This window comes from Homalodisca vitripennis, chromosome 3 (genome assembly GCF_021130785.1).
Source record: "Homalodisca vitripennis isolate AUS2020 chromosome 3, UT_GWSS_2.1, whole genome shotgun sequence".
In the NCBI taxonomy this organism is placed as follows: domain Eukaryota; kingdom Metazoa; phylum Arthropoda; class Insecta; order Hemiptera; family Cicadellidae; genus Homalodisca; species Homalodisca vitripennis.
In genome coordinates, this window is record NC_060209.1 from 158,923,681 (window position 1) to 158,949,960 (window position 26,280).

Genomic DNA, 26,280 nt, shown 5'->3' on the forward strand with positions numbered 1-26,280 from the left:
CAAATACCAATTGGAAATACCTAAAATAAAAATGTTCACTTCTTAGTTCACTCAAAATTCAAAAATACAAGTTTAAACTTCTCTTTCCACTAGTTGAACCTTAACTTTCAAGTCTCTGTAATTCAGATTACAACTCTCTAAAAAAATTATTAAAGTACAATCAATTACCAATTAACAACTCACAATAAAACAGTTCCAATTAAATATTAATAGACTACTAAATTTCCAAATTTCAAATAAAGTTATCGACAAGGTTCAATTTTAATTCACTTTTCTTGCAAGTATGAACCAAATGTAACTTGTACGATTCTATTGTGCTCTATTGTTCATCGCGAATTTATTATTCATATTGCTCTGTAGTTTCTATGAATTTAATTTTTTCCTATAGAAAAAGACTACAACATTAATTTTATATCAGATCTGGAAGACTATTTCAATAAAACGTACAATAAATTTGGTTCTTACCTCAAAATCCCTTGCGGAAAAAAAATTTAGAAACACGGCGCACTGCAATCAACTTAATTCGCGTAAATTACCAAAATAAGGACGAAAATTATGAGATGGCGCTTATATACTTCCCCTTCCAAGCAAATCTGATGGACATCTGTTGTGTTCTCTCATTGGTCCAGCTGTATCAAACAAGGAGAACAATAGCCGTAACAAGACAAGTTCTGATCAATTCAAGGCAGTGAACCGCCTTCCTAACAATTTTAAACTACCAGTAGTAACTTGCCTATATTCGTTTTTATCCTAACTTCTCACAATATAATTAAAAATTAAATCCCAATATTTCGTTCTAAAAATTTACATTTAATTTAAGTTTTAATTAAAATATTAAACTAATGTAGCTTTAAAAACGCTACAGTAATTTAATCTACAGTTTTAAAGGGCTCACAACAGTATCCCGCCACAAAATGTAGCTGTTTTTCCTTGTCGAGGTGTCATACTATTATATAGCTTCTTTGGATATAGGCAATAAACCTCAAAAGTGCCACAAAGTTAGTCATGTGTTACGCATAGGAAATAAGCTGTGGTAAGACATGGTATGAGAATATGCACTTAAAAGCTTACCTCAAATATATCAAAATGTGTTCAATAGTTAATACAGTTTAATCGCTTTACAGTTGTTAGATCACTATAATTATAAATCAAGTGTATAATATTAACAGGAATTCTGTAATCGAACTGATGGAAAGTAAAATGTAGTTATTAGCTAGAAAATGGTTATGAAGGCAATACTGAAAAAAAATGGTAGATCCCATAACAAGAAAAGGCTCTTAAAGGTTATTGGTAAGGCCCGAGTGAGGATATGGGGGATCAATCTTTCACACACGTCTATAAATGCCTGGAAATAGAGTCATAATCTGGATATGAAGAACGGTTCATGACTCGCAGCTAAATCTTCTACACAATATAATGGACCAGACTCTAAGACTTAATCAAGGACGATGTACGGATGGTACTCAGAAACTTAATAAGATGCTGTCTTCTTTTTAGATACATCTAGAGAAGATGGGATAATCTATACTGATAGATGCCTTTATACTGTATAGACAGAAGAAAAAGTTCATACCATTTGACCGAATTATCCTCTTATCAAGGAAATGGTTGCTAGTTGGTTTACTTCACGAAAGGAAGTCATAAAATGGAATCCTAAAATCTAAAAGGATTTTGTAGAAATCTCAGACTTGTATGCTAAACTGCTAAGGAGATCTTAAATTTAATTTTATTGATAATTACAGAATCCTAGACTCATAATAGTAGGCGCTAAAACTAGCTTGTTTTCTCAAACTGCAATAACAATACACACAATTAAAACTCTATGAGGCAAGTGTATTACTCCTCGCACATTGTATTTATAACCGTAATTTATAGCTAACATAAAGTAGCATGGCATAATAAATTGCACAACTGATATTGTGCAACACGTTATAAATAACGTAGGTGAAAAACCTCTGACCTCTATACAACTTTAATAGAGCTGTACATTGGATAGACATTCGAATGGACTGACCTTAATAATAGAACTTTTTCTATCAATCTTTTGCCATTTCCTCTTTTTTGTCCCAGCGTTTAATTGTTTTAAAGGTATAGTTCGTTCACTTTAGGATGTTAGGCATTTTTATTATGTACACTTTGTAGAAAAATCGATTGATATCCCTAGGTTAGCCTCTAAAATAACACAACAAGCGTTATTTTATAAGAGACTATAACAACACAAAATGTATAATTTCCTGTATTTATTTGAAATAATTGGTTTTGTACGATCGTTGTATCGAATTAGCCTATAAAGAGACATACATTATAAAATTCCTTTAACAAAAATATTTTTTTTTAACTTTTACATTTAAATATAAATAGTTCCAAAATGGTTAACTTATAAGTAAATACGGTTTAAAATTGAAATGTTCTTATGTGGTATATTTAATGTTAGTTTCCTCATTGTGAAATGTAAATATAATCATATTAATAATTACGAAAAGGAATCATTTCGACATAGCGTAAAGCACTGTTCTGGTAAATGTTATTGATTAAGACTTTTTATAATAATAAATATATTAGCTTAAAATATTTAATTTCCTTAATTAGTAAAGTGTTTTCAGACTTTCCAAGCTACCTGTATAGTTCTGTAACTTATTATCTCAAATTGTAATATTATGGAAATGGAAAAAGTCTAAATATAAACAGTATAGTACTCACTGCTTTAGATAATAGTCATAGTCAAGCATATCAAACATTTACAACAGTATAAAACTTGAATATGCAATTTTCATTTACACACACGCGCGCGCGTACACAAGGACGGGGCTTCTCAAACTTCGCCATTTAACCAAAAGGAAAATAAGCCAGAACAGGTGCTTTTGCACCGCCCTACCCCGCCAGAAGAGCGAAAACAGATGAGAGCGCAGAAAGAGGTGATAAAGCTCGTGTTCCCCACAGTTCCAGATGTCCAGAATGATGAATCTGAGTAGACAACGATAGCTAAGAGGGTGAGAAAGGAAAACATAGTCGTGGAGGAGACAACCAAAGTGCCCTCAAAAAAGAAAGACCAAAGTTTGGCGAAACTCTGCAGGAAACTTGATATTACGGGTTAAGAGGAAAGCCGTTAAAAGTCAGATAACAGAGTCCTAGTTATTTATTAAGGTCGTACAGAAATGGGTTTCAAAAACTTCTATGGCTGATAGTACTCATCTTTCCACAGAAAAATTTCCCATAATCATAGGATGAGAAATGTTTCGTTTAGCCGATGGTTATTTTATTTAAAAATATCTCTAGAACTATTAAAGCTACAGATACCAAACATTGCACATAGGTACTGACAAATAAAAGGAAAGGAACAAAGTAATCGTGCTATTTGCTTTACAATTAACGAAATGGAGCTTGTTTAAAATTGTCGACAAAAAATTTTTATAAAATTTGTATTACAATCACAACGTTATTTTGGTGAATGAAATCCGTCAACACTTGACGAAGCACGACCACTTTTTCAGTAAGCTTGCACAAATCGGGAACAACTATCACTGTCACACATCAGCTGTTTTGACATGTTTGTGGTTGCGGCGTGTGCAAGTGTACTTTTAAAGTAGCTGTGCTGAAACATATTAATATAAGAATAACAAAAAATGTCATTCCCACAATTGGAAATAAAGCTCTCAATAGTACAATCTATATAGAGGACACCAACAATAAGACAAGAAAGAATACTGGCTCAAGATGTCTTATATTTCTCTCCTCCTCCACTTCTATATACTCTAATTACGGCTACGAATTACGGTATAATAGAATAGAATATAAAATTCTTTATTTTGCTGCAATACAATTTAGTACATTAAAAACACATTTACAACTCTACATGAATATGTATTTTACACCCTTAAACATGTACAAAAATAAATAACTATATTATACTTAAAGATAATTTTTAATCGATTCTTAGAGATGCTATTATACATGTTAGACGACCGAAACAACCGAAACAGCCCCCGCAAAAAAACATTCCATAATAAAAACGGCATGACATACATAAATAAATATATTATAAAACTATCAACATATTTTACCATCATGAAACTTTGACTTATTACAAACAGTCCCTCGCAAAGGGCGCCCCAGTCACCCCAAACATCCAAAATACAATATACTTATATTTAAATTTAAATAATAGTTGTACATTGACTACATTAATTGAACAAACTATGATAAAAAACACTCAAGTTTTTCAACATAACAATTGGTTGTAAATGACTACTCATTATGTTCCATAACTAAGCAAAATAAATAGGTTATCCCCTAGGGAAAATTCCTGTGTTGGGATCGCCAGCACGTTAAAATTATTAAAGATTAAAAAACGGCATGACATAAATAAATAAATATATTATAAAACTATCAAAATAACTAAACATGTAATATCTGTGCAATAGTAAGTTAAATTAAATATAATCAGAACCACATGCAAAATAATATGTTGAGAACCTAACTATTTGCAATTAAAACCGTTAATACTGCAGTTGCAATAGTGTTCTATTGCACAATTTTCAAAACAATATCTAAATTTTCTGTAATAAAAAGCCACTTTCTTAAGTTAGACAAAAATTGATTTATGTTAGAAAAAATTTCAAGTTAGTGAATGATTGTATTAAAAACTTGGAGTGCAATACTACCGTAAAAATTTTGATACGCTGCTGAATGTGATTTCGGAACATGCATTACTTAACATCGTCTTAAGTTATGGTTTGTACTACAAGTCATTACGGAGAAAGCTGTACTTCTTACAAAAAATAGTTTTAAGACTTTATACATAAATAGATGCTTTAGTGGAAACAATTTCAAATGAAAAAAATCGGCCAGGCATGCTCAAGCTTTCCCTTTCCTGCAATCACACGGACAAAGTGTTTTTGTAATATAATAATAGGGTAAAGTGTCGATTGATAGGCTCCACCCCAGCAAGTAATTCCATACCCCAGCCTGGATCCAATGAGAGCGTGATACACATTGATCATAACCTTCCTTGGACATAATTGTCGAAGCAAATAAAACTTTCTTAAGCTAATGTACAGTTCCTTTTTCAATTTTAAAATATGTGACTTCCATGTTAGCTTACTGTCGATAATCAGTCCAAGGTATTTAATACTATTGTTCTGTTCTATAATCATGCAATTGCACTGTTGGTAGGTATTGTTAAAACAATTAAAATCATGGAATTTGAAATGTGTTTCCAAATTGTACTCTGTCTTTAGACCAAAAATTAAAAACTTTGTTTTTTTACTCAAAATCATGTAATTTTTATCAAACCATAAACGTAATAGTTTTAAATCATTCTCCATTTCATTTTTCAAGGTGTTTAAACATTTATTTTTATAAATAAAAACTGTGTCATCGGCAAAGGCAAATACACGACCCCTGAAGCGCCCATTACACAAGTCATTGATGTAAATCAAAAATAAAACTGGACCCAATACAGACCCTTGAGGCACACCATGCTTCACCGATCCAGACTGGCTGACCAAATCATCAACTCTAACACTTTGTTCTCTATTAGAGAGGTAGCTTGAAAACCACTTATGTGGTAAGCCTCTGATGCCAGCCAGCCACAGTTTATCAAGTAGTATGCAATGGTACACTGTATCAAAAGCTTTAGTGATGTCTAAAAACAACGCCGAGGATTTTTCGCCACTGTTTATTGAGACAAAGATCTACTCAGTAAATGGTATTAGAGCTTCTTCGGTTGAGAGTTTCTCTCGAAATCAAAATAGGTTTTTGCTAAAGAATTTGTTTTTATCTAAGAAATGTGTTATCCGTATTTTAACAATTTTTCAAAAATTTTACTGAAAACCGATAGTAAAGAAATTTTACGGAAACAATCAGGAAGGCTACAATCACCTCGCTTGAAAATAGGTATTACAACAGCTTTCTTAAGACTGGATGGAAATTCGCCACTTTCCATGCTAAAATTAAAAAGATATTCCAACACATGTAAGAAAAAAGGAGCGATTCTCTTCAACAATGTAGAACCTATAGAATCGATGCCAGGAGATTTATTATTTTTTAACTTATTAATTATGGTCAAAATTTCGTATTCCGATGTTGGCATCATATAAAAAGATGTCTTAAAATGTATTTTTTGAACAAATGTACCTCTATAACATTGCACTTGGTCTACATATAAGTTATCTATTTTTTCTCTAAAATTATCAGCTATATTCAAGAAATGGTGGTTGAATTCATTGGCTATATCATTGATACTAGTAACAATACCCTGTCTTCCAATAACTTCGTTGATTTCACTGTTAAGGCGTTTTTCTCCAATTAGGCTATTTACAACCTTCCACTGTGCTTTAGAATCTTTAGAGAAAACGTCAAACTTAGACTGAAAGAAATGTTCTTTCGCCATTTTTATATCCATATTTAATTTTGCTCTAAACCCATTGTAATAGTTCTTTAGTTTAGTATTAGAAGGACTCTTCATTAACAGTTTGAATATTTTTTTTTCTTTTTTGGATTCTATCTAATAGATTATCAGTTGTCCAAGGTTTCAATTTATCAAACTTTTTCCTAACACTAATTTGAGTTTGGCAACTTTTTAATGCGGCTTATAAAGCTTTAAAAAAAGATTAAAAAGCAAGTGATGCAGATTTCTGTGAAAAAACTTCACTCCAGTCTGTTAACTCCAGCATTCTCTCCAATTTTGTAAAATCAAGTTTATTAATTGAAATTTCATCATTACATGTTACACTATCAGGGAATTTAATTGAAAACACTACCGTTAAATGATCAATTATATTGTAATGAAAAACATCCGAAGTAAATTCGTATTTAGTAGGCCTAACTATTCCATTAGAAAAACGAACAAAAACATGGTCAATACAAGTCGCTGAATTTCCAACAATTCTAGTAGGTTCATTAATTAAATTATACAATCCTTTACTAGCCAACATACTTAAATAGTGGTCGGATTCATTACTTTGATTTAAAATGTCATAATTCATGTCACCTACTACAACAATATTCTTTCCGTTAAACTCATCCAACAAAACATTCAGCTGTTTCGTGAAATCCGCTCGCCTACTAGTGTGCAGACGATACACGGCTATCACGGTAAAGTTCTCTAGGCCGTTGACCTTGACATTGAAAATCAATACATCAGCTGATTTGATAATATCTTCTCTCTCTGTCACACTGGATCAATAATATGAGTCGCGTACGAATACTGCAATGCCTCCCCAACGAACTATAATTCGTTGTGCCTCCCGCTCTATAACTTTCATTACATTTGCTAAACGAATTATAGCCATTAATTTTGTAATGGTCCATTTCACACTTATTTATCCAGATTTCAGTCATCACAATTAAATCAGGAAATATTTTAGACGAATCTAAATAAATTACGAGCAAGTCAAAACTTTTCCTCATACTTCTTATATTTTGGTTTAGAATTTTAAATATGCTGGCATCTGTTATCACCGATATTTACAGGACATAAATCAATTAATGAATACATAATATTGAGAATACAAAACAAATAAACATATAAACTAAGTAATCATTATAATACTAAAGTATATATTTATAGAAAAACCTTAATAAATGAAAGCCTAGTATAAATGCATAAAGGCTGGAATGTGGTGACTTACAGTTTGGCTAAGTCGTCAAAGCTCGTGATAACTTTCACTTTTTCTCCGTCTGCTTTTCTCAACAGGATCTTCCCACCTCTTATCCAGAGGTAGGTGTAGAGTTTTTCTTTTTTCTTTACACGGGCGGCGTTCAGAAGTCGACGTCTTCTAGGGCTCAAACTCTCATTGATGCAGATGGGCGAGGCAGGTGTTGAAGTCAGGCCAATGTGGTGGGTCGAGAAGTTCCGCTTCACCCGTCGTCTCTGCAACACAGCTTCAGAGTCCATGCGAGATGTCATCTTCACTATGATGCCGGGTGGTCTTCCAGACTCCTCCTTCACACGCAGCCTATGACAGGCACTGACCATTGAGTCCTCAATGGTTATGTCCAAAGCCCTCCCAACAGATTTCAAGACTTCCAGAACTTGCTCTCCAGGCTGGACAGGCACACCGTGGATTTCAATAGTCTCTCATCTAGAGTACTGTTCTACGTCGTCCATCCTACACTCCAGCGAGGCTACCTTTTTTTTAAGTTTCAGATTCTCTGTTCTAAGAGTATTGACCAGCTCAACTAAACTCGCAACCTCTTCACTTTGCTTACTAATAAGGTTCTTAGTATCTTTGAGCTCTCCAAAACAAAGTTCAATAGACTTATTTAAATTAGTCTCTGTATTCTTTATGTCTTTTCCAAGGTCCAGTACAAGATTGTGGATGTCATCATAGGTGACGACTCAGGCCTAGACTCAAGAACCATACTTTTTCTACGTTCCTGAGAACATGTCTCACATCTCCGGATCAGTTCATTATCTTTATAATACTGAGTGTCTTCTGGAGTCATAGTGATACATTTAGCATGAAAAGGCCGTTTACAATCATTGCAATTCATCTTGGCTTTTACAGCTGTTTTAGTCAACAATTTTAAACACTTACCACAGTCTTCCATGATCAATAATTTCACAACAATTTGTTTGAATATAGTAACGTTGAAGTTAATAATATGGTTGAAGATTAACAATAATGATAATTAAATCACACATGAATGCACAGTAAACGTATTGTACTTGACATTTGAAGTTATGTCTGGCGCACAGTGTAGCACGCGTCCGCTCTCTGCCGCATCCCAAGCTGAACTGTGGATACTATAATAATGTAGGCTGGTTTACGACCATATGAGATATTAAAACTCTTTTAATTTCAATGTTTAATTTTCATAATTTTAGCAAAATGTGTCACAGCTCAATTTATTAAATAAGCAATCGTGCTTGCTCTACCTTCGAATAATTGTTATACATATCAACGCAACAAACAGTCAAGGTTCATAAAGAATGACTTATTTCTTATTAACAGCTACAGTTCTAAAATTGTAGTGTATTTTGTTCAATGTATGACAAGGATATGTTTTTTTTTTATAAAACAGTTTTGTATTTTAATTACGCTTTAGATATCTGACAGGCCACAGAATATATGTATTAACTGTCCTACTGTAAAGGTCAAAGTTCAAAGACAAAATTCCTTACTGTACCGGCCGCTACTAGTGTATAAACAGGTTGTGACAAGCTCTTGTCTATTGTTCATGTATCCAAATACGTCTGCCGTCTATTAACTTCGCCTTTGAAGTGGGTGAATCGATTTGCTTGAAACATGTGAACTAGTTGTGTGCAAGTTTTACTTTTTTAAACGTTTTTGAATAAACTCCATGTTATATTAAGATACAAAACTGATATATTATTGTTCTTAATCGACAAAAAAGAACACAATCACTGGATGGATGATGATAAAGAAGCTATAAAACTTTTCTTATCTTCCCTAACTTTTGCAGAGGGTTAAAAGTAACCTATGGAAATGTATATATTTTAATACCACAACTTGAAATAAAGTAATTATATTAAGGTTATAAATCAGAAATAAAATAGATCATGCTTGTTTCTTTGATTTAATCTAAACGGATGAAGATCCGTACAATCATTTATGTGACGATCATAACGTGCAGTATAAAAGTGCTGAATAAGTGGATGTCTTCATTGTTTACCTTCTACCACGGGTTTAGTGCTTCTTTTGTTCCGCTTAATATATTTAACATTTATTTTATATCATTTATTTTAAGCACAGCGATATTAATCAAGCTTTTCTATAGTTTACCTGCATTATCATGGAATACAATTCAAAATAATACTAGTAATTTACTTATCAATCAGGTTATATCAGTTGACGTCTATATGTGTTTCCAGTGTTTCCTTTCATTTTTTCCAGACTGTATTTCGGAAAATGAAAAAATGAAGTAATTTCTGTTACTGCAATAGTTATAAGTTCATATCAGAATAAACACAAAAATCCGCTTTTAGGTTTGTATGTAATACTTTTATTTGGAAATATTGTATTTATAACCATATTATAATTATATTTAAAATTGAAATTATTAAGTTTTTATGTTTTTCATAGACTTAAAAATATCTCTTGAAATAAGATGTAATCAAAATCACAATAGCGTTTAGTTTTCATAACAACATAACACACTAACTGTTTACAACATATATTTACAACAATTAAACGCTGGGAAAAAATAGAAAATGACAAAAGATTGATAGAAAAATTTAGGAATAATTAAATATAAGTTGCATAGCCGTATAATTAACTGTTATGATTTGCTTTGTATATTGTAATATTTCTATTACATACATTTTTTACGATTTAGATAGTCTACAATCCACACACTATTACATAAAACACTTACAATTCTAATAATTATGAAAAATAAGTAAAAATGTATGCACCTTTTCCACTCTATTATTGGTTAATATATCTAATTTTTGGAGAATATTGGGAGGGTGGAAATATATTTTTTATCTAATTAATGCCAACACTGAAATCTGAATTTGTACACTTACAATGATCTAGTTACGTTTCATCTGAATCGTAATTTGTAAATTTTCAAGTGTTCTTTCTTCAATTCGTAATTAAACTTATTATAAATTAAATTTATTCATTTAAATCAAAACAGTAACATTCAGCTCTTCTCACTAAATTTTTGTAATGTTAAACATTACAACCGTAATGTAACCACACTTTGTGGTCTTTATTGTATCATTTCAAGTGTCAGCTAAATGTTAATATTCCAATAAGCTCTCCATTGTAAAAATTTCTTATTGTTAGCTATACCTCAAATGTTTATGCTTATTCTTCAACTGGAGTATACTTTTACAATCTTTTGATAGTCTTATTATTGTAATAGACATAATAGTCTTAATAAGATAACGTATATTATACTGTTGATACAAACGTAATGATAATTACCACAAAATTTATTATAAATATAGTAAAATTTGAGGCTTCTACGAATAACGTGGCTGTAGGAATCCTTTTCAGCGTTCAACTTTAGTAATCCATCACACGAGTGATCTGAAAATGAATTTAAACTTTCTTTTGTCTCGTAAAGAAAAGGTTTGTGTGATAAAAATCTCTAAATTTGTTTATTTCCGTAAATTTATTATAATGTTTCATACAATAATACTTTTTAGTGATAAAAGTAAGAAGAATTCACTTTAGAACTATATCTGAATTGTTAAGCAAAATGAGTTTATATGATGAATTATCGTTTATGTTTCCTTTATATTTACCAGGTAATTCAAATCTAGAAGTACTCGTAGTTGAAGTATTGTTTGTGCTATATTAACAATAGACGAGTTGTTATGTTCTAGTGGGACTAGCAATATTTGACATGATTAAAGATTGTATTCGGTTGTATCGCAAATAAGAAACGAATTATATAAACTTTTAGCTCTAAAGATTTCATATATAATACAGATATTATTATATAAAAGGACGGTCTTAGAAAACTATTCTCTTAATGTAACAAATTGAAATCCTGTAATTTATTAAAATCGCATCTACTTTACCATATTGTGTAATAGCATAAGTAAGCGCGTATGATCTGTGCTAATAATTACTTCTTATGTCTTCTACATACTAAAATGTGTGCAGTTCACTTCTTATTCCAAGCTTACAGGAGAAAAATTACAGATTTTAACCTATTTTGATTGTTCTCATTAAATAATGTTCTCTCTGTTAATTAACAACGAATTTTACTAAATTCGGACAAGCAAGACTCTACTGTAGTATATAAATATATAAAAATGTATTTTTTGCAATAATCTGTTCCCTATTTTGTTGGTATTTGTATTATCTAGATTTCGTTAAGTAGGTTCAAGAGGCTCATTGCTGTTCACTGAGGCCATTCCATCAAAACTTGAATAAATAGGTTTGCACTGATTATTAAATAACATAAGTAAACCGCTGAAGAAAAATTATGATGCAAATTAACAGTAAGATATTTGAGATAATGTATTATTTAGACTAAATTAGCTATTATGGAGTGTATTTTAGGATTTCTTGATAAACTGTTTAACATTGTATTATACATTTTATACTGTTCGATCTGAAATATTTTACCCATAACACGGGAGGAATCAAATATTTTGAGAACGTTAGTTTTAATAGCAATTGTCTGGGACACAACTGCGACTGGAGCGGCTAGCGACTGCAGTTAGCGATAGTAGCAATATGGTGTGGGGGTAGATTCTGTCACAGTCGCTGAGGCTAAAACAAAATTTGGTTTACCCTAATGTCTTCAAATATCACGTGCACACGCAATACACCTTTCTGCTGTTTACGACTCAGATAGATCGATACATTGATACAAACGATATATTGTCAATCATTGCTTCAGAAGTTGGAAGAGCAAGGGCGTGCAAATATAATTTTGTACTTAGGACGAAACAATCTTATGGAAATGGGTCATTTTTTAAACCCTTCCCCTTGCCCTCTAATAATATTGGTAATATAAATTTCTCCGATCATATGGTTTATTTGCTTGCACACATATCAATAGAAACTAAAGATTGAAAAGTGTAAACCAAAAATAAAATTTATGGTCCTATTTCTTTAACTTACGTGGCCCGTGTAATAACTATCATCAAAGTATTTTAATTCATACCTTGACAAAAAACTGTTTATAAATTAGAGTCTTTAAATATTTCAACCTCGTTGAGAGCCTTCATCAGTTGACATTTATGTGCCTTCAGTATAAAAGTAAAATCTGTTGACTGAATATTATACAACGAATCTTAAATATTTTATTGTATTAACATGTTTCGAAACAGTGGGATCGTGAAAACTTAAAAATTAATAAAGTTTATTCTATTTCGTCTTAAATTACAAAATTTCAGACTGCTACTTGTTTACAATGTTAATAAAATTGATTTACTACTATAAAAACATATTAAACTATTCACCAACTTTAATTATTAATATTCTAAAATAATTCTTGAATTTTTGTAAATATGGTATATGCTACAATTCATTTAGATTCTTCCTTTTTTTCTGTCTATAACTTATAGCATCAATTAATATGCATGTCGACAAATAAATAAATAGAATCGATTCTAGGAGACTGATCTTGTTAGCTATCTCCCAGATACTATCATAGAGTAACTATCGAGTCACTTCAGGAATAATGCATCTTAATACAAAGAGTAATTAATCGATATCATTCTGTTTTTGTGACATAATGAACAGTATTTCTTATCAAATTGTCTACGTAGATGATCTGAACTTGTTGAGACGATTAGTTATAGATTGTTTAAACAATCTTATTTTTGTAGAAGTGTACTATCTGCTACGTCTAGAACTCTATATGCTCTGATAGATTTATCAGCGTTACACTGTCTAAAATATAACCGTTGTATTGTGTAATTTCTTGCAATTTATATAACGGTAACCATGAAGTATCTTACTGTAAATTGACTATATTTTAGTCACCTTACAACTAAGGTTATATATAGCATTATCTCTCAGTGTTATGTTGCACTTTTAGTATAAACCACAATTATTTAATTTTCGTCTAGTTTGCATGTATCCGTAGTTTTAAAACAATGGACGATTTAGTTTTATAACCTCAAATGAGTTCCTATACTTAGAGAATAGTACAATAAGAGACAATTAGTTTAATTATCTTAGTTAAATTTACTAAAGATAAGAAAACATTGTACTCGTTAATAAATTTAAAAAAAATCTGAATGTTATAAAATTATTGTTTGAGGAATTTAACTGAGGTATGAGTGGCGCGTTCCCAGCGATCACATAAGACCAATAGATGGAACACTCCTATTCCTACAACATTACTGGTGTTGAAGCCAGCGGCGGCCATCTTAAGAGCATCTAGAAACGCCAAACACCGTCCCAGAGAAGCTTAAAAAATTGCAGTGCGCGCGCATAAATAAATCGCCAACTAGCCCACTTAGGATTAAGCCAAAATGTTCAAATTTGGTGTACGTATATCTCATAAAACACCGATTCCAATGGCGCAACTCAAATTACCAGTGTTGATCTCTATATAATTTTAAATGAGCAGAAAACTTTAAAAGTTTTACACACATTTGAAATCGTAACATGAAAAAGTCGGTCTCTGAGGAATTTTTTTGTTTTTTAGGACAGAAAGTTTTTTAAGCGGGAATGTTTGAGATAAAGAGTTGAAATTATTTTTTTCATTCGAAACTTTTTTTTCTAAAGACTAGTCGTTTTCCCTGATATTATCGGCAGAATATAGGCGAAAAACCCTGACCGCATCGCCCAAACTAAAACAGACCGCCTACACTCCAGGCCGCTCTCGGCTCTTAAATTAAAACTCAACATATCGTTAATTTAAAATTCATTTAAATTTATTTAATTATTTTTAATATGTTAAACATTTTTAAACCCCATTTATAAGGCATTCGCTTATCATTTTATTTAAATATAAACTGTCATTTAGTGCAATTAAATATTAACTAAACTTGAGGCAATATAAAGGTACAATAAAGTAAACCACTAGACATAGCCTTATTATGTTTATAAATAATGTATTTAATATAATTGAAATTACAATATGAAAATTTAGAAACATAAATATCCAAAGCTTACAATAAAACGTACCTCTCTACTGTCCTAAAAATGTTTTTAGTAAATGACTGCGTATTCTGCTTTTGTGTAATGAGGCACTGACATTTTTGCAGTGGTGATGTAGTCCGCACTTTGAAGTATTGTTTACAAATAGCTTTTTTAACTAATATAATAGGGTGATTTACCCCAGGATCTTGTTTCAAAACAATGCCCTCCAATAATAAATGAATAATGATTCTCAATACTATTATCATTGTTATTATTATTATTCAATTTTTATTATTACTTAATATACCATATTTATAGATATTAATTATAAATGATATATTCTCTAAATAATACTTATTTTATTTTTACCAAACATACAATATTAAAAGAAATACTTTTAGTCCATATTACTATATTACTATGAATATTATATCTCTAAATATAGATCTCTTGTTCGACGTTTGCTGTTTATGCGAAGCTGTAGCAGATGCTCCATTGTTATATATGACCGGTTTTTTTACTTTCTACACACACCGTAACGAATGAGTTTGGAATTTCTATGTATAAGTACAGAAGTGGTGGTGAGATAGTTTACTTGATGATGGGAATGGTAGGGTATTTCTCTGTGTTTAGTATTTCTATACCGATAAAAATTTATTTTATCCGTTAGTTGAAAACGACATCTTAGCAATTAACAGACGTACGGTTTTTGAGTGTATCTTTTAATTGAAATGGCTGATTGTTGTTTTATTTGTAATACATTAATATCAGAAAGTGCTTCTGTGAGTGTTGTGCGTGGCTCACAAACATTAAAAACTGCAAGCATTGACAGAAATAACGGTCATATAAATTATTTAAATACTTTGACTTCTGTGAAGGTGCATGTTGATTGTCGAAAAGTGTATATAAGTAAAAATTCAATTGCTGCATCGAAGCGACGTGCAGAATACGAATGAAACTCCAACTGCAAAAAGTCCACCTCGTAAAAAACGAGAAGAGGTATTTGATTTTAAAACATCTTGCTTGTTTTGTGGTCAAGTAGCTGATGAAGTCGCATTATAAACAAATATCTATAAATATGGTATATTAAATAATAAATAATAATAAAAATTGAATAGTAATAATAACAATAATAATAGTATTAAGTAATAGTAAATAATATTGAGTGAATAATTAACAATAATTAACTCATTTATTTATTGTATTCTACTGGCTGACCTTGCATTATGGTATATACAGGTAAACGGTTCCCTACTCTTTGCGCTGTATTTCAAAAAGGGTTGAACGTACATAAAATTACTTCAGTCAAAAGTTGAAGAGAATGTTGCGTTATTACAATATATCTAACCACATTCAAAGTCATTTAGCGTAAGGGAAACGAGATATCTGCAAAAAACCGATTTTCGTGAAGTTTGACCTTAAATATCTTAAGTCGCGTACACGTGATTATATGAGACTTTTGAGGTAAGTTTTATACCATCAAAATAAAGTCGTATGCAAATATTTTAGCTTATTATATTTTTATTCCGAGGTTGCATCCTTATTTTTTCCTTATTTTTACTGAGTTAATTAGCCTAATAACAGCTGTAGGCACTCGCTACAGGCTATTTTATTTCTTAACGTTCTTACTATAAAACCAGAAAGGTAGGCTACTCCACAATATGCGTCGTTACATTTGAAGTGTTTCCTACAATATCATAGAAATAGTCGAGATCTTCATCTTCCTTCTCATGTTCTAAAACCTGCCAGACAGCAGCGAATGCAGTCTGAGCGCTCGCCACTAGGGTGAATCATCCCAAGGTCACCGCCATTGTTGTAGCATCGCCAGAGTCGGCTTCCCCACTGCTCCATCTATTGGTCTTATGTGATCGCTGCGCGTTCCCCAGTGGGAATAGAGTGCGGTTCTCGCTTTGCAACAGAAATGTATTATTACAGCTAAACTGTTACATCCCTGTTCACTCTTTATCTCGTAACATTGTGTTTAAATGTTCTTTGTTTCGTATAATAAAAAATATCCTGTAGTTTTCAGACATAGCTTTACGTGGTCAGTGAGCTAAAAACTTCCACTAGCGTTTTGCAATTTGATATAAGTTGTCTATGTGTAACCGACTTCTACTAAAGTATGTTCTGGTAAGGTTTTATTTTTTATAATCCTCAACGATTTTTAAAATCCTTACCTAGATGAGGTACTTTTAGTGGGTTTTGGTCAATTAGGGCACTTTTCTGTTAGTAATAAAATTATACTCTTGTATTTAAAGAAACTCTTTATAATAAGTTGCAAAATAAAGTTGCATAGCAGGCTTTACTAATGGTGCATGTACAGTTTTAATTTTATAGGTGTTTAATAGGGATATGTTGTTACTTAGACGTGATACGTAAAATGATTGTTCTCAGTTGGGTAACAAGTGTATTTATCACACGACTTTCTCGCTTCCATCATGTTTACCTATGAGTAAAATAGAAAAATATTCGCTAACGCTTAGGAACATCCCGTGTTATATCATGCAATATCTTCAAACTAGACATTGCTCACGTAGAAAAATAGCGTTATCAAAACTGTTTTATATATATATATATATATATATATATATATATATATATATATATATACTGTATATATACTATAGGTCAATTCTTTCAGGAATATCATGCATACAGACAGATATACAGATGTAAATGGAGAAAATAAAGTATTTTTCTATCCACTCAAGTAATACTAAAGGTTAACTAATAAAATTCTATAACTGGAAAATGTATGACTATTGTCATGTATATATATATATATATATATATATATATATATATATATAATTTCAATAAACAGTGAATAAAAAAAAAATATATATATATATAATAAGAAAATTAAAAAATACATTCAACACGCAATTCTGTATTCCGATACATTTGGCAATATTCCTCTTTCAATTTCTTAAACTATAAACAGTATACACTAGGTGTAATTTATCACTAGTATTGAAGCAGAAATGGTACTATAATGGTATCACTGTTAACCTTCACACATTACTATGTTTAATTGGGTCCATATCAAGCATGATCTTAGATTGAAATTTAAATAAAAGTTACGTAAAATTAATAAATTTCAGTTTCTAATTATTATATGGTTTCTTTACATTACATCTATGATTGATGAGAGAGACAAATTTTAATGCTAATTAGATCATATTTTACTAATACATTGGTTTTAGATACTTTAGTAGTAATTATAATAGCAATTCATCATGTAAAAAAATACAATAGTGGTTTGATTATAATTTGGGGTGTTTTCATTAGTTTTTATAGAAACTGTATCCCTTACAGGTTTAGAAAATGCGCTAAAACTATATAACATAATACATTCACATTTCCATTCACTAAGTTAGGTTTCATAGCAGTGTTGCACTAAATTTTCAAGGGATCAATGAAGTTACCACAATACATGATTTAGTAACTTTCCGCCAACTTTGAACATGATTTTTATTTCATTATTTTGTTGTATTTACTCTCTGAAAAATATAACACGTTAAATTCTCATATGAATACAAATGTATATATTATACTATTTTTCCATCCCCATAATAGTTCGTTTTCTAGATGTCGTGTGAACAGAGAGACCAACACAAAAAGATAAAAATTCTACAGCTCCTCGAGTTATGTGCTGCGTTCACGCTCAGGCAATGCAAGTAGTTGTACTCTGAACACTGGTGCAGATACTTGTGTTTGTAGGAATAAATTAACTTTAACTCATCAGTTGAAATTAGGATCATTAGTCTAGTCCTAGATTTAACACACATACTGCAGTGTTAAAGCCAGACGGCCAATACAGATATGTCCACAGATATCCAATTGGACAAGAAGTTGTAAAATTATGTTAACTGAGAGTTCTGTTTTTCAGCCTAACTTTTACCAGACTTATTTTGTCTTTTCATTCAACATTATAGGATGGCAGACCAAGTTAGGCTGGCGTTTTATAGTGTGTGGTGACGAACGAATTACGCAGCACCAAGTTGGCCTATCTCTGGTTTACCATCTCGGTCGTAAACATGCGCCAACTGCTTGACAGTAACCGTTGTTAAGACAGGCCTGGTTCAGTGTAGTTTAGCGGACAATGTGGCTAAAGAATAACATTTCAAACCACTCCTCCCTCTGAGGTTCATTATACTGTAAATCTGTATTCATTTACATTTTATGATTACTTTTACATTATATATATATATCAAGATTCACAAAACTACGAGGTGTAGTGTACCTTTTTTCACGATATATGTAATGTATAGGTACACAAACTAGCAAATAAATTGAATTTTATTAATCAATAGGCACCAATTGCCAATAGTACGAGTATCTATATTTAGTCATCACAACGACTCTTGTTGTTAAGCTGCACGTTTGTAACCCTAAAGATGCCTACTCTGACTGAGACCGTTGTTTGTCGGTCGAGCTAGATCTGTTAGTTCAGCGAGTTACATAGAACAGTTTTACTAACTCTTGACCAATGTTTTTAATCTGATTCATCTACAACTTTTATTTGGACTAAATATTATATGATCGCTTAAGCGTATAAAAACATCTATTCGTATATTGGACGTTCTACAACGAATGCAGTAGTAATAAAACAGGTTTTTTTTTGTTATCTTGTAATTTATTTCCGCTAAGCTTGTTGCTTGTCATATATTGTGAACTGTCAGTTTCTTTGAACAAGCATTATTTCATTTGCCAAGTTACTAATTGTTATTTTGACTTTGTAATTTTAAATTACCAGTCAAGAGAATGCTATTTGCTTAGTTTCATTATTTTCAAAAATATTATTTTTTTGAATCGGTGAAAACTATTGTTTAACAAATTATATAAATTCAGATTTAAATTGATTTATTTAAAACGTTCTCAGAAAAGATTTAAATATAGTCCGCATAACACGTAAAACTAGTGCTTTAAAATGGCCGTTTTACTAATAGAAACATTATCAACATAACATAAATTAAGAAAATTTTAACATTTTACAAAAAATGCATTACTAAAACCATTTATAAATAAAACAGTATCTAATAATTATTATCTTTTGGGTATTTAATAACAATTTCATTTACCTTTTAACCAACTTTCAACATTTACTAGTAATGAATATTATTATTATATTATAATCTAAGTTGTAAAAATTAAGTGTAAAATAATCAAAAAGGTGATTGGGAGGTAATTCTATATATTTAAATCAATACAGTATATCATTATATGACTAACTGATACTCCAACAGATTTATATTATCGTGCCATGTCCAAAGGTAAGGACAAAAGGTAATAAGTCGCCAACGTTAACGACTTAAAAACTAAAATCAGTCAGTAAACGATACAATATTTACAAGGTGCAAGTATTGAACAAATCTGGAAATGTCCAAAAAGTGTCAGTTTTCAGCTATAAACACTGCTTTTTGCTTGCGCCTCTTACATTGCCAGTAACAGTGATGGGTGTTAATAACAGGTACTGTTGTCACTTCGCCGTTACAAGGCAATCACGCCATTTTGGATTTTGACGTTTTATCATGGACTCATATCCGCCGTTGACTGAATTTACTGGCGTATTTGGTGATCAAAAGAATACACTGCAAGTGTGTTTATTTCAAATAAAAAAATAATTTTACTTTTGGGTAAATTTCGCATTATATGAATAAAATTATTACTTGAGTTTATTCTATCCAAAAATCTTACAGATTTGGACTCAAGGCTCCTAATAAAATATATATATATATATATATATATATATATATTTTTTAATATCGATAAAGATGCAGTAGTTATCTAAAAAAGTAAATCACAACTATTACAATTATCACATTTTACTCCAAAAGGGTAAAATCTAGTACAATGCATTATTTGGTTTTGTTTTGTGTATTTATACTCTAATTCACTAATGCTCTAATGCTTGTTTAGCATTTAATATCTGACACTTGACAAAATGAAACCAAGTTTGTGGCTTTCTGAAGATATCCAGTAATATCGAAAAAGAGGCACAACGTTAAGACCACTTCATCCTTGCCTAGATATTCCAATACTTCTGAATGATGAGGGTAAAAATCATCGAGACATATGCAATGAAAGCATGAACAATAATTGTCAAACTGAGTAAATTATGTGAATGGTTCTTCTTCCGAAGCAATACTTTCAGTACAACTTATTAGCTTATGACCTATATATTAATTAAATTGACAATCTAAATTGAGGTAGACCCTGAACAATCTTAATATTTTTGTTGAAATAGCTAAAGGATAATCAAAAAATACCATGGTTTATATCTCCATTACGCAATAGCACTTCTATATTCTACTATAATAGAACTTAGAAACTCGAATCGCCAATCATTAATTTGCGTAGTTAAAAAAAACAATATTTACTCTCTACAGTCTTGATGAATCACTATATTCCTACACCTTATTTCCTACGCTCCTACCTACCTTGCCATGTTGACCGTTATGGCAGTGAGCACTTTTGGAATATTAGAGAACTGTAAAATACAGAACAGTCCTATATCCAGATAAAGATACTTTATAAATTCCTATTGGAGAATTGTAGAATACTATCACAATTTATCTGTGACAACAGTCGGATATCGCCTTTAGGACTACTAGAATAATAGTAATTTCCATCGTCCATAGTCAATGTGTAAATGAATAATACATGTAATTCTCATTAGAAATTTCTCATGTTGTAACAGAAAGCGCGAGTATTTTTCAATAGGAATCACAACCTTTCTTTGATAATATTATAATAATCAGGTGTTTATGTAATTGTAGTGAGATTATTGAAGTCAAAACGTGGCTTTTTAATGAAATTATAAACTATAAATATTATGTTTACAGTTAAAAAAGGATATATAAAAAGTTAGTTTTCCTTAGTTGATAAAACAGTTAGAGAATAAAATAAAACTGTACAAATAACTTTTATTTAAATTTAAAAGAATTGTATTCAAAAAATCGTAATGTTTATTAGCTTGCGACAACCTCATAATCATTACACATAATTATAGTTTGCTATGCTCACTATTCGTTATTAGGGAACGTATTTGTCGAAGATTTTAAATAAAACTCCGTAAGAAATATATGCATATGAATTGCTGCGTTTATTCCATTAGTTTCGTATTGCAAGTAATGTTTAAGGACAGGTTTAAACAACCATATTAGTAACACTAAGAATGTAATTTCAAGATATCGTTAATGCCATCCTTACCTGAATAAAACCAACATATAAAACACTATTAAACTACTTTTAATTATTCCGGCCGTTAATTTTCATTACTCTCATATTAAAATTAACATTCTACAACACAATCTCAATCAGAGATGTATTTTCTCAGTTGAGAAGTGAGCATAGAGCTGTGTAATTGATTAAAGTAGGTGAGCATACATCTACTTTAGTCAATATCAATCAGACAGACTTATCTTTTGCGTAAACATCCTTGACTGCCTACTCAGGCTCAAAGGATGTGTTACATCTTCAAAGGCAACTCGAGGCCGCCTCGCAGTATGTATATTTCCATGAAACTTTCCCAAGAATATATATTAACTAAACTGTATTTATGCAATTATATTTATTCAAAGTAAATTGTAAATGTAAATTATTTTAATAATATATTTGTAAAAGATGCATAATAATATTATCTCCAAAACTGCTACGCTAAACATAAACAGTTAGTTATCTATCACAAAGATAAAGTAAACCCTTATGTATTATAATTTTTAATTTGTATGCTAGCAGTTCTGCATAAATAATACTTAATAAAAAGTAAATAATATAAGAATGCCTAGATTTTAAGTTATTTGTATAAAATAAGTTTTTTTTATAAAAAATTACTAAGCTCTTACATATACCAAAAGGAATCAAAATATAATACGTTCAAAAGCTTGTACTAGCTGTAAATAGCAAATTCTATGTAATCCTTCTACATCCCCAGGAGGATTCACTTGTGACTAGTTTAAATCTTTCAGTTGAACTTACATGGGGTACATCTATAATGGGGTATATATATATATATATATATATATATATATATATATATATATATATATATATACATAGATGTTGCCTGTATAGGAAATTTGCTTCATTCGAAAATTCAAGTTTATTAGTCAGTTTGTTCTTTAGAAATAGTACGGACAAACAGATAAACAGATATCTCATTTTTGTCGCCCTACAATAACAGGATTTGCTAATGCTTATCATGTCCATCAAAAGTATTTATCTGAGTGACTTGTTAGACTCATTAACCTAGTATAATACATATTTGTCGGCCTAGAGAATGTAAAAATACCCTTTCCGTCGACTCTATATAGTCTATCTTGTACCTTACAGGATTACATGTAAAAATGGGATTTGGAGATATATCAGAATCTATTTAAAGAAATTACTTCTAACTTTGATAGATATTCATGTCACTTAATTTCTGCACACTTAGAGAGGTACTTCTTTACAATCTAAGTTATTAAAAATAATGACGAAAGATTTAGCCAAAATTGGATGTATTTCCGAAGACTTGTATCATGAGTGTTTCTAGAAAATACTATCCAGAATGTTCCAGTCCTTGTGTGAGGAAAGACTCTTTAGACGACTAGTTGATGTATAGATTATTAATTAACATGGATTTCTCCCTTAATTAATCTGTTTTGTCAAAAACCGTTTATATCATATTTTTAAATTTGTTTTTTGTTTTCAACTAACAGTCCATAATTACATAACACAAATTTTTTTAGAATGAGACAAAAGTCATACAGACGTTTCCAGTTTTAAGTACGATAATCACAGGACCGACAGTACATTTACAGTGTTACCATCTCATCTAACTGTATTTGTACCCAAGGTTACTGGCTCGGGTAGTGACTATTATGGGTTCAACGATCTGTTTTTATCGTTTAGCTTTGCCGAGTTGTCTCTTGTAATAGCCTATTGTTTTGTAAAGTAACCTTCATCTGAACTAAATATTCTTGTAATAAAGTTGGTCTGTGTTTTACTGTTTGCCTGAAAATCATGTTTAATGTTCATAAGAAAGCTAATGGAACAATTAAATTACACTTAATTTCTTACTTCACACATCATCCTTTTTCTCCACTTCCTTTGTTCAGTACTGCCTTGATTTATAAAAGACACATAACCAAAATGTTTCAAAATAGATTTTAAGTAATGTATAAAAAAAATCCAGACCATATTATTATACTGTATGATAGTTTGGACATACAACTGTTATAAAATAAATACATAAATAAATAAGGTCTTTATTTAGCAAGCGTCCATCAGTACAAAAACTGTTTTTCATGAAAACTCTTGTCAGACATACAGAACACATGGAGAACAATAACGTAAACCATAAAATAAACGTAAAACACTAAACTATAAAAACTAAACTAACCTGATGCATATGCATGGGTCAGGCAAACACCACCTTCAAACTCCCCTTAAATTTCTTACAGCTATAACTTTTTAAAGTGGGTGGCAAAGCATTGTATTTCTTTGGTCCAAAGTAACTAAAACCCTTTTTCCCCGTTTCCAGCTTTGTCTTTGGTAGGTGCAATAGGCTGTTCTGACGAGTACTACGCACATTAATTTCTTGCCTGAATACCAGCTTATTCCTGAGGTATTCAGGTTTTCCCGTCTGAAGAATTTTGTGGACCAGATTGACGGTTTGCAAGTCGGAGACACCCATGATAGACAACACCTTAGCATTTAATCTGTACTCGCTGATGTGGTCGAATTTTTTCAGATTGTAAACGAATCTCAGTGCTCTGTTCTGCAGACGAGTAAGTATCATCAAATTTTCCTGAGTCAGACAACAAGCAAAAGCTGGAAGAGCATAATGTATAGCAGGAAATATTGTTGACCGAACAATTTCCAGCCTGGAAGATTCTGGCAAAATTGTGCTTAATCTGTAAAGGGCCTTTAATCTCATTGTCACTGTTTTACATATAGCTTTGACATAATTGGAAAAATCGAGTTGGGGGTCAATAGTAACACCAAGAATCTTTAGACTATTACTTGCCATCAAAGGCTTACCGTCCATAAATATACACCGTTCAGCGCAGCTATTCACTGACTGACTACTCGAAGGTATCCGGTCTACAAGCATCACAGAACATTTATTAGAATTCAATAGCAAACCATGATCGTCTGACCATTTCTTTACACTCACTAAATCAGTATTGACATGACGGACAGCCCCAGCCGTTTCTGAGGGTTTAAAAGAATTCAATAGCTGTGAATCATCCGCGTAGGAATACAAAGAACAGTGACTTAAGTGATCTTTCAAATCTGCTGTGTATATAAGAAAGAGAATCGGTCCTAAGCAACTGCCTTGAGGAACACCGACGAACCTAGGAAGTGCTGTCGATAACTTCCCGTTTACCTTTGTACGTTGCGTACGCCCAGACAAATAAGATGAAAACCATCTAACTGAGATATCATCGAACTGGTAAAATCTTAGCTTTGCTAGCAACATATCAAAATTCACCGAGTCAAAGGCTTGGGAGAAGTCAAGGGAAGTAATCATACTCTCTAGGCCCTTATCTTTAGCTGAAATAATTTCATCAATGACATTGAGAAGTGCTGAGCAAGTGCTAAAACCCTGCCTAAATCCTTCAGATTCCAAATATAAGACTAGTTGTTCTGCCACAACTTTTTCCAGTATTTTGGAGATGACAGGAAGGATTGAGATAGGTCGAAAGTCTGAAACTAAGGTAAGATTGAGATTCTTTGGCAGAGGAACCACCACGCTCTGCTTCCAACTAGAAGGGAAATTGCCAGTTTTCAATGATACATTGACCAGGTGAGAAACTGCTCCAATGCAAAAGGGACTCAGACCTCTAACCATTTTTATAGATATTCCATCCACACCAAATGCAGTACTTGTGATACTGTTCATCAACTCCTTTACCTTACTTTCAGATACAGGAGAAAAAGTGAAAGTAGAATCTATCCCTGCACATTTGTTACTGTTAAAGAATTTCAATTTTTCTGTGCTCACTGTCCCGTTACAACCCATAGTTGAGAAGTAATGATTTAAATCTTCTAGTTCAACAGAATGGTCCTTTTCTTCAACTGACCTCATCAAACCACCATCTCTTAAAGTAGCCCAGAAAGTTTTAGAGTTTTTTGTATTCAAAGTATCAGTAAAATACTTCCTTTTCGCTGATCGTATGGCCACATTGAGTGCATTACGAGCCCTGCAGTATGCATTCCTAGAAATCTGTGTTTTCAGAGACAAATAAGTATGTTTACAATTATTCTTCTTTTTTGTAAGGTATGCTATGTTTGAATCTCTGCAAGGAGCTTTCTTTCTTGTTTTTCTTTTTCTCACCAAGGGTGCACATTCATCAAACACTTGGACTATTTTTGATGTTAACACATTAGCGATATCATCCACGTTTCGATGAGTCATTATGTTATCCCAGTGTATATTGGAAGCAACATCAATAAACGTATCACCGTCAAAATCTCTAAAATTCCTATATGTAATAAACTTTTCTTTGGATTTGGATTTTTTGCAAGGCACGTCACAGTAAGTCAACCTGTGGTCGGTGATCCGTCTACCATTGTGAGTAAAAATGTTGGAGGTATCAACCATTCCTACGTCAAGGTAATGGGTCTTGTCTACAATTATCAAATCAATAAGAGAAAATGAACTTTCTGTGACACGTGTTGGCTCCTTAATAATCTGAGAAAGGCCCATTGATTGAAAAATACTTTCGAGATATTTTACATCTGCCCTCTTTTGGTT